Below are 6,985 nucleotides of genomic sequence, written 5' to 3'. Positions count from 1 at the left end.
TACCATCACTGCACTTTAAAGGAAAGTAAATACAAACTACAATGACATTGAACCTGTGGACAATCTACTTCTTATATCTGCGTACATCCATAATCCCTAGGTGCATCAGTGGGTTTGTTGGCTATAAGGTTGAAATGTTTGGAACCAACAAAGAGCCACAACAGCTGTATCACCCAGTCAGGTCCTTTTCACAGTGTAAATTATGAAAAGGTTAAATGCATTTAAGACAAGACTTTATTTTTTTAAACCAATGTGTGGTGAAATGACTACATGAGCAAATTTGATATATACCATGTAAATTAAGATATTGAGAGTTGATATTCTGTTGCTGGATTGTGTTACTGCACAGATGGCCAAATGTATTGCTTATTTATGTGAGCCTAAACCTTAGGAAATAATGTGCAGTGTTCACTCGTACAGTATCTTGCATATTAAGTTATGTTAATAGAAAAGGCTTTGTATCAATATTTTTATATATATATATTTTTCTCCAAGCACTATTATAGACATTGTATTGCTAGATGCTTCATGAAGTGTGATTAACTGTATTGATAGGAAACACATTGCATATTACTGAGGCAAAAGTAAACAACCCTAACCCACCACACTGTTCAATGCTCCATCAATCCATTCTCTGGGATGTTTGCACTCATCCCGAGACTATCATTTCATTTTCTTATAACCAGATGTTAATTGTAGTTAAACCTTGTGTGGAATGCAATTTGTGTTTGGTAGATTATCTCTGTTATAATAATGCTTCTTGACAATAACTTAATACAGTTGGAAACCCTGTTTATTTATTTGTCATGACGTCTATGGCCATCTTTTTTTGTGTCCATTATCAATTCATCCGTTCACCACTTTGGTCCCAAACAACCTACGTTGAAAATGACTGGTGACTGATGACCCAATGCCTTTCCTCAATTCCAGTGCCACTAGTCGGGCGGTTAAGCTCATATATGGAATATTGTGCATTTTATGATTAAAGCATAAAACTTTCTACAGTGTTTCTATATACCATGAAGTTTGTTTTCAGACGTGGAACTACTTCTGAACTGACCTGTGGAACTTGTCAGAGGCTGTACACATTTGGAGCTGTCAAACCATGTTGTAAATCGCCATAGGGCCCATGTTAACCCCAGAAATGTTGTTTCCTATAGTCCTTTATACCAGCTCAGTGGCCTTGTGGTTAGAGTGTCCGCCCTGAGACTGGGAGGTTGGGGTTCAATCCCCGGCCGGGTCATACCAAAGACTCTAAAAATGGGACCCAGTGCCTCCCTGCTTGACACTCAGCATCAAGGGTTGGATCGGGGGTAAGTCCCTGCGTCATACTAGCGTCATGTCCAGGGGGTGTACTTGTACATCAAGCTGCCTCATGCTACAGAAACAGGAGATAGGCTCCTGCCCTATTGGCTCGGCAAAGCTACTATAAACCTTTATGATTAAAATGTCATCCATAGGCTATCCTGATGGAGGGGACAGGAACTGGTTGGAATAACGTGTTCCTTCCACGCGCTACGTCCAACCAGGGAAACTCCCCCCTGTCAGGTGTAAAGGAGCAACTTGGACACTCAGGCATGAAGGAAGCATGAGATAGTCCGTTGCTCTCCCCATGTCCCCCATATATGGGGACTAGGTTGGTGGAGGGGTGTGTAGAGCCCAGGATCACAAAATCGTGGGATAAAAAATAAATAAATGATGTAATCATTAGGCCTTGTAACTGTCCCAGCAATGGGATTTTCTATTTCTCTATTCTATTTTATTACTTACCTTTCGGCAAATGTATATGTGAACATTATAGGTATGTTATTTGGGTACATATGGTAAATTCATGGTGATATACAGTAGTGCCATCTACTGTGCTCTGGTTTTGTGGTCTGTCTGGTTCAAGGGCAGGTTGAATTAGGCTCACCTGCTCTGATTACCTCATTTCGTTCACCTGTTGGGTCTTGGGCATGTTAAGAGCAGAACAAACAGAGCAGAGCTGCAGAGAGGAGCTCTCATGTCAGAGTCTCCACAAAAGATAAGAAAGATAAGAAGAAAGAAAATGATAGAAACAACTTAACTGAACTCCTAATTAATCTGCAGAAGGCGCATACAGTATGTTCCCAATTGTTTGTTTGTTTCTGTAAAAGTTTAATTGCTATTGTTTGTTTACATTTCATTGTGTTTGTGTATATATCATTGTGTTTCTTTATAATAATACGGACATCAGGACTGACAAGAACATTCATATTTCATTGTGTTTAAAAGTATATTATGTTTTTGTTAGTTTTTCACGGTTGTCACTTTGGAGAAATAAAAAGCCCTCAGTGAGATCAGTTGGGACGTTGTCATATTTCTGCCACGGATAAAGATGGTTTGGGAGCAGTTATAGGCCTAAACCAGGAAACAGTAATATTTTAACTTGTAACAAATTCAGAAAGGTGCTCTTAGAGATCAAGTATAAACCATAAAAAAGTAATTTATCTGGATCCATGTTCGATTGTCCACCTTCTCACCTGGATCCCGTGCTCACAACCCATGTACCCCTTAAGACATCACTAAAGAGCTTTGCCATGAATTATCCACACTGGACCTTGTCACAAAAGTATACAACATTAAAAGAGGCTCTGCACACTCAAATCGGTTCACAATAACTCATTTATTAATTCAATTCTTCAGGGTTCGACACTGAATAGCTTCCCTCCAGACATACATATGGCCTATGATGAGACTCTTCTCACACAGAAGAGTTTCCGGCCATTCTGTGGGGGAGGGGGATCGTCAGGGAGAACTCCAGGAATCCACAAAGAGTCGTATGCTGTCTGATAAGCTCCAAAGTACGGCATAGGTTGATGGGTCCCCCTCACATTCCTCTTGGGGTAATAGTAGTACGTCTGTGGAGAGGATAGATGAATACTATATTACTTTTTTTCTTGCCCCCAGTAATTGCATCTTTTGTCCCCAAAGGTCTTACTTTGCATTTTCAGCATTAGCAGTCGCCCCCGCCCCCCTCCCCTCTGCAGCCTACAATGTGAAATCATCATTTCCCCTTTTTATTTGGTTTCATTCAGACACTGGACTTTTACTGTGTATGAATTCATAAATAACAGACTAAATGAAACCCTGGGCTGCAGGCTCAATATGATAATGAAACGAAAACTGTTAATAAAGTATTCAATCAAACAAACCCAAACAATCAATGTTACACATTTGCTTTTGATTGATTGATTTAAATATTTATTAACAGTTTGCAGAATTACAGTACATTTCAAGCAGAAACTCGATACAAAGACTGTTAACTGTGAGTGGACGACCCAATAAAGCATTACACTTGTTTACAAGAGGGTCCACCATGTTCAAATCATCAAAACATTTAGACATACAAATAGACACTTCTATATAGCCAAAGAACAGAACAGGAATTCATCATAAAGGAGGTAAAAAAAGGGAAAAGAAACATATACAGTGAGGGGAGAAAGGGGTGGGTGGTGAGGGGGAGATTCAGATTTTACGGGGGCCAGTTTCGAATTTCAGCCGTCCTTAGGTGCCCTTTGAGAGCGGTTTTGAAGGAGTCAAGGGATTTGCATGTCTTAATGACTGTTGGTAGGGCGTTCCACATTTTGGTGGCATAGGAGCGAAAATAATTTAGTCCCTTGTTTGTACCAAATCTGGGTTGCACATGGTTATAGTTGCACTGTTTCGAAGACTTCAATTAAAGCGTCCCCTAGAGCGAGATGAGCTGGAACGGGAGGCATACGGAAAATGGGGAACGGGAAATTAATAAGGCCAGCAGCTCTGTCGTCAACAATGACATCGATACCCTGGCCTGCCTGCATGATGATGTCTAGCTGTGCCTAAAAACAGAGGAACAATAATGGTCACCGTCAAACCACAATGATATGCCTGCAGAAACATATAGTAGGAGGAACAGTGGTGGAAAAAGTACTCAATTGTTTTACTTAAGTAAAAGTACCAATACTGCAAATTAGAACTACTTCGTTACAAGTAAAAGTACGAAATTGAAAATGTACTTAAAGTACTAAAAGTAAAAGTAGGCTACTCATTGTGCAGAATGTGTCATTTCACAAGTTCAAAATACAAAATCTACAAACTCACAGATCGGCTATTTTCAAATTGCCAAAATGTATAGGGTTGAAGTGGTTAATGTATGTTTTCTAATCAAAATTTAAATCTCCAAAGTAACTAGTAATTAAAGATTTCAAATAATTGTAGTGGAGTAAAAGTAAACATTTTGGCTGTGAGATGTAGTGGAGTAGAAGTAAAAGTACTTGAAATTGGAAATACTCAAGTAAAGTACAAATACCTCAAATTGTAGCCTACTTATCTACAGTACTTAAGTAAAAGTACTGAGTTACTGAGTTACTGTGGTTAAAAACCAGCCTACCGCACCGACGCTATCAACAATACCACCCATGCGATCATAGGAGGCCTTAAGTATGTTTCACCAGTTTCAATTGAAACGGGCCTCCACCCTCAGGGGGGCCTCAACGAAATAATGATGTCATAGGTATATGGGGGCCTCATATTTGGTCTTGAAACGGGCCTCCAGATTCCTAAGGCCGCCCCTGAGAACACACAAACACACCAAGCTGGCCATAGGGGGAGCTAGCTCCCCTCAAAGAGCCAGAATGCAAAATTCTTGTCATTCAGCCTCACTTTGAGTTGCTCAGTGGACTGTCTCTCACACAGCGATATGGAGAAAAATATCACACCCGCGTGACGTGAGCGGCACTGTTATCACCATACATCACATTCCGTGCTCAGCCAGTCAGCTTGAGCACATTCCGCGCACGTACGCACACAAACACACACACACACACACACACACACACACACACAGCCTCAAAATACTTACATTAAGCAAGAACAAAAAAGCATGGGAATGCATCACATAAAAAGCATTTATCATGAAACATGCGTAAGCTAAGAACGTAACAGTGGAATATCTATATAATGAAACTATATTATAAACTATACATATATACTATACTATGCTATACGTGTGGAAGACCCATAGATCCATAGACCCCAAGGTAGCCGCAATGAAGTAATAAATATAGCAATAGAGTTCAAAGGGTGCAGATGAAGAACAGCTGCACTAATTGGCGTCGTTAAGGCGTGCATGGCAACAGTTTGTGTCTCGTGTGATGTCACACCAGAAGATATAAGACGATGCACAGTGTTGAAAGTGACAGTAGACGTGGAGAGAGAGAAGAGACAGACAGACAGACAGACAGACAGGGTGATGTTGTCTTGGACCGTTTCCAAAGCAGGAGGACCAAAGCGAGCCTATCAAGCTGCTGTAGCAGTGAGGAACAAACTGTATTCCTTTGGAGGCTACTCCAACAACATGGGACAGATGGATGTCCATGTCTTCGACACAGTGTCTTTATGCTGGAAGACGTTACCTCCAGTGGAACCTGGAAGAGGAGACGGTGACCTTGAGGTTCCATCCAAGCGCTGGGGCCACACAGCTGTGTTGGTGGAAGATACAGTCTACTTCTGGGGAGGGAGGCCTTACTGCGATGTGCTTTATGCATTTGATGTTGACTCCCACAGATGGTTTCAACCCAGGGTTTCTGGGACTGTTCCAGAGGAGAGGTGGTTCCACTCAGCCTGTGTGTTGGAGAAGGCCATGTTTATTTATGGAGGAACCACCACCAAGCTAAATGCATGGAGTAATGACATTGACAAGTTGGACACCAGCACAATGGTCTGGGCTTTAATTAACACCAGAGGAACTCCTGGTTCATTATCTTCCTCTGCTACCATCATTGGTACCAAGATGTTTGTATTTGTGGACCAAAAAAAACATGGGCTCTACAACAGCATCAGAGTGTTTGACACAGAGACAAACGCCTGGCTGGACACACCTTCTGCACAACTTCAACCAGAAGGACACTGGTGTCGTTCAGCATTTACCTACAATGGAGAGATGTACATATTTGGTGGCTGCAAAGGTAACCAGACATTCAATGTGTGGAAATTCAGTCCAGAGACCTTCTCCTGGAAGAAGGTTGAGCCCAAGTGGAAAGGACCATGTCCAATGCATGGTATGTGCTGTTGCATTGTGGGAGATCGTATCATCTTCTTTGGAGGATCCAAAGGAGATTTCACTCTCTCTAATGAGCTGTTCATCTTAGACTTGAGTCCATGTCTTAAGACGTTATGTAAGCTAGAAGTTATTCAGTACGCTCTGGACCAATCAGAACTCCCACACGACATCAGGTGGGAACTGGCAGCCATGGCAACCAACGACAACAACAACCGAGACCACATTCCAGACAGCAGAAAGTGATGGATCAACATCTCATCCCACCTGATGGTGAGCCACCTCTCAGCATCACTTACTGAGATTCAAACCTCAGGAGACTCCTTCTCTCCAGACAGGCCCTCTAACCATTCAGCTAGGCAACAAACTATAACAATTGTTCCGTCCAACACAATGCGGTGAAACACAAACCTGTGTCTGTATGTTCCTTGTTCCAAACTGAACACGGTGGAACTCTCTTTATTGTATATTTATTTCTATGATCTTTTTTTATTTAAAGGACCAAGCAGACTTGGTCCTTTATTGTTATTGTTAGTTTTTTTCCCTCTCCTTCTGCCAAAAACATTGCAGTTTAGGCTGAACCGTGCAGTTGGTTTTCGCGAAACTTAAAAAATAAAAAATAAAAGATTATATCGGCCTACAGAAAAAACAAAAATCTTAAAGACTATCTGGTACACAGCAAGCTAAAAGGAATCAACACACCAGCAGGCCAGAGACCAGAATACTTCAAACCCAAACAAATTAAAAATAGAACTACACAACGCATGTTGGAGATTAAACAGATAACAGCCAGCACCAGCAACTGTGTTTATTTAATCACATGTGAAAAATGTGGCTTACAATATGTCGGAGAAACGAGTAAAACAATAGCTACAAGGCTGAGACAACACAAATACAATATTAACAATGCAAAAAAGACAACCACAA

This window comes from Protomyctophum parallelum (assembly GCF_964188405.1).
Source record: "Protomyctophum parallelum genome assembly, chromosome: 11".
Taxonomy (NCBI): domain Eukaryota; kingdom Metazoa; phylum Chordata; class Actinopteri; order Myctophiformes; family Myctophidae; genus Protomyctophum; species Protomyctophum parallelum.
This window is presented reverse-complemented; position numbering follows the sequence as displayed.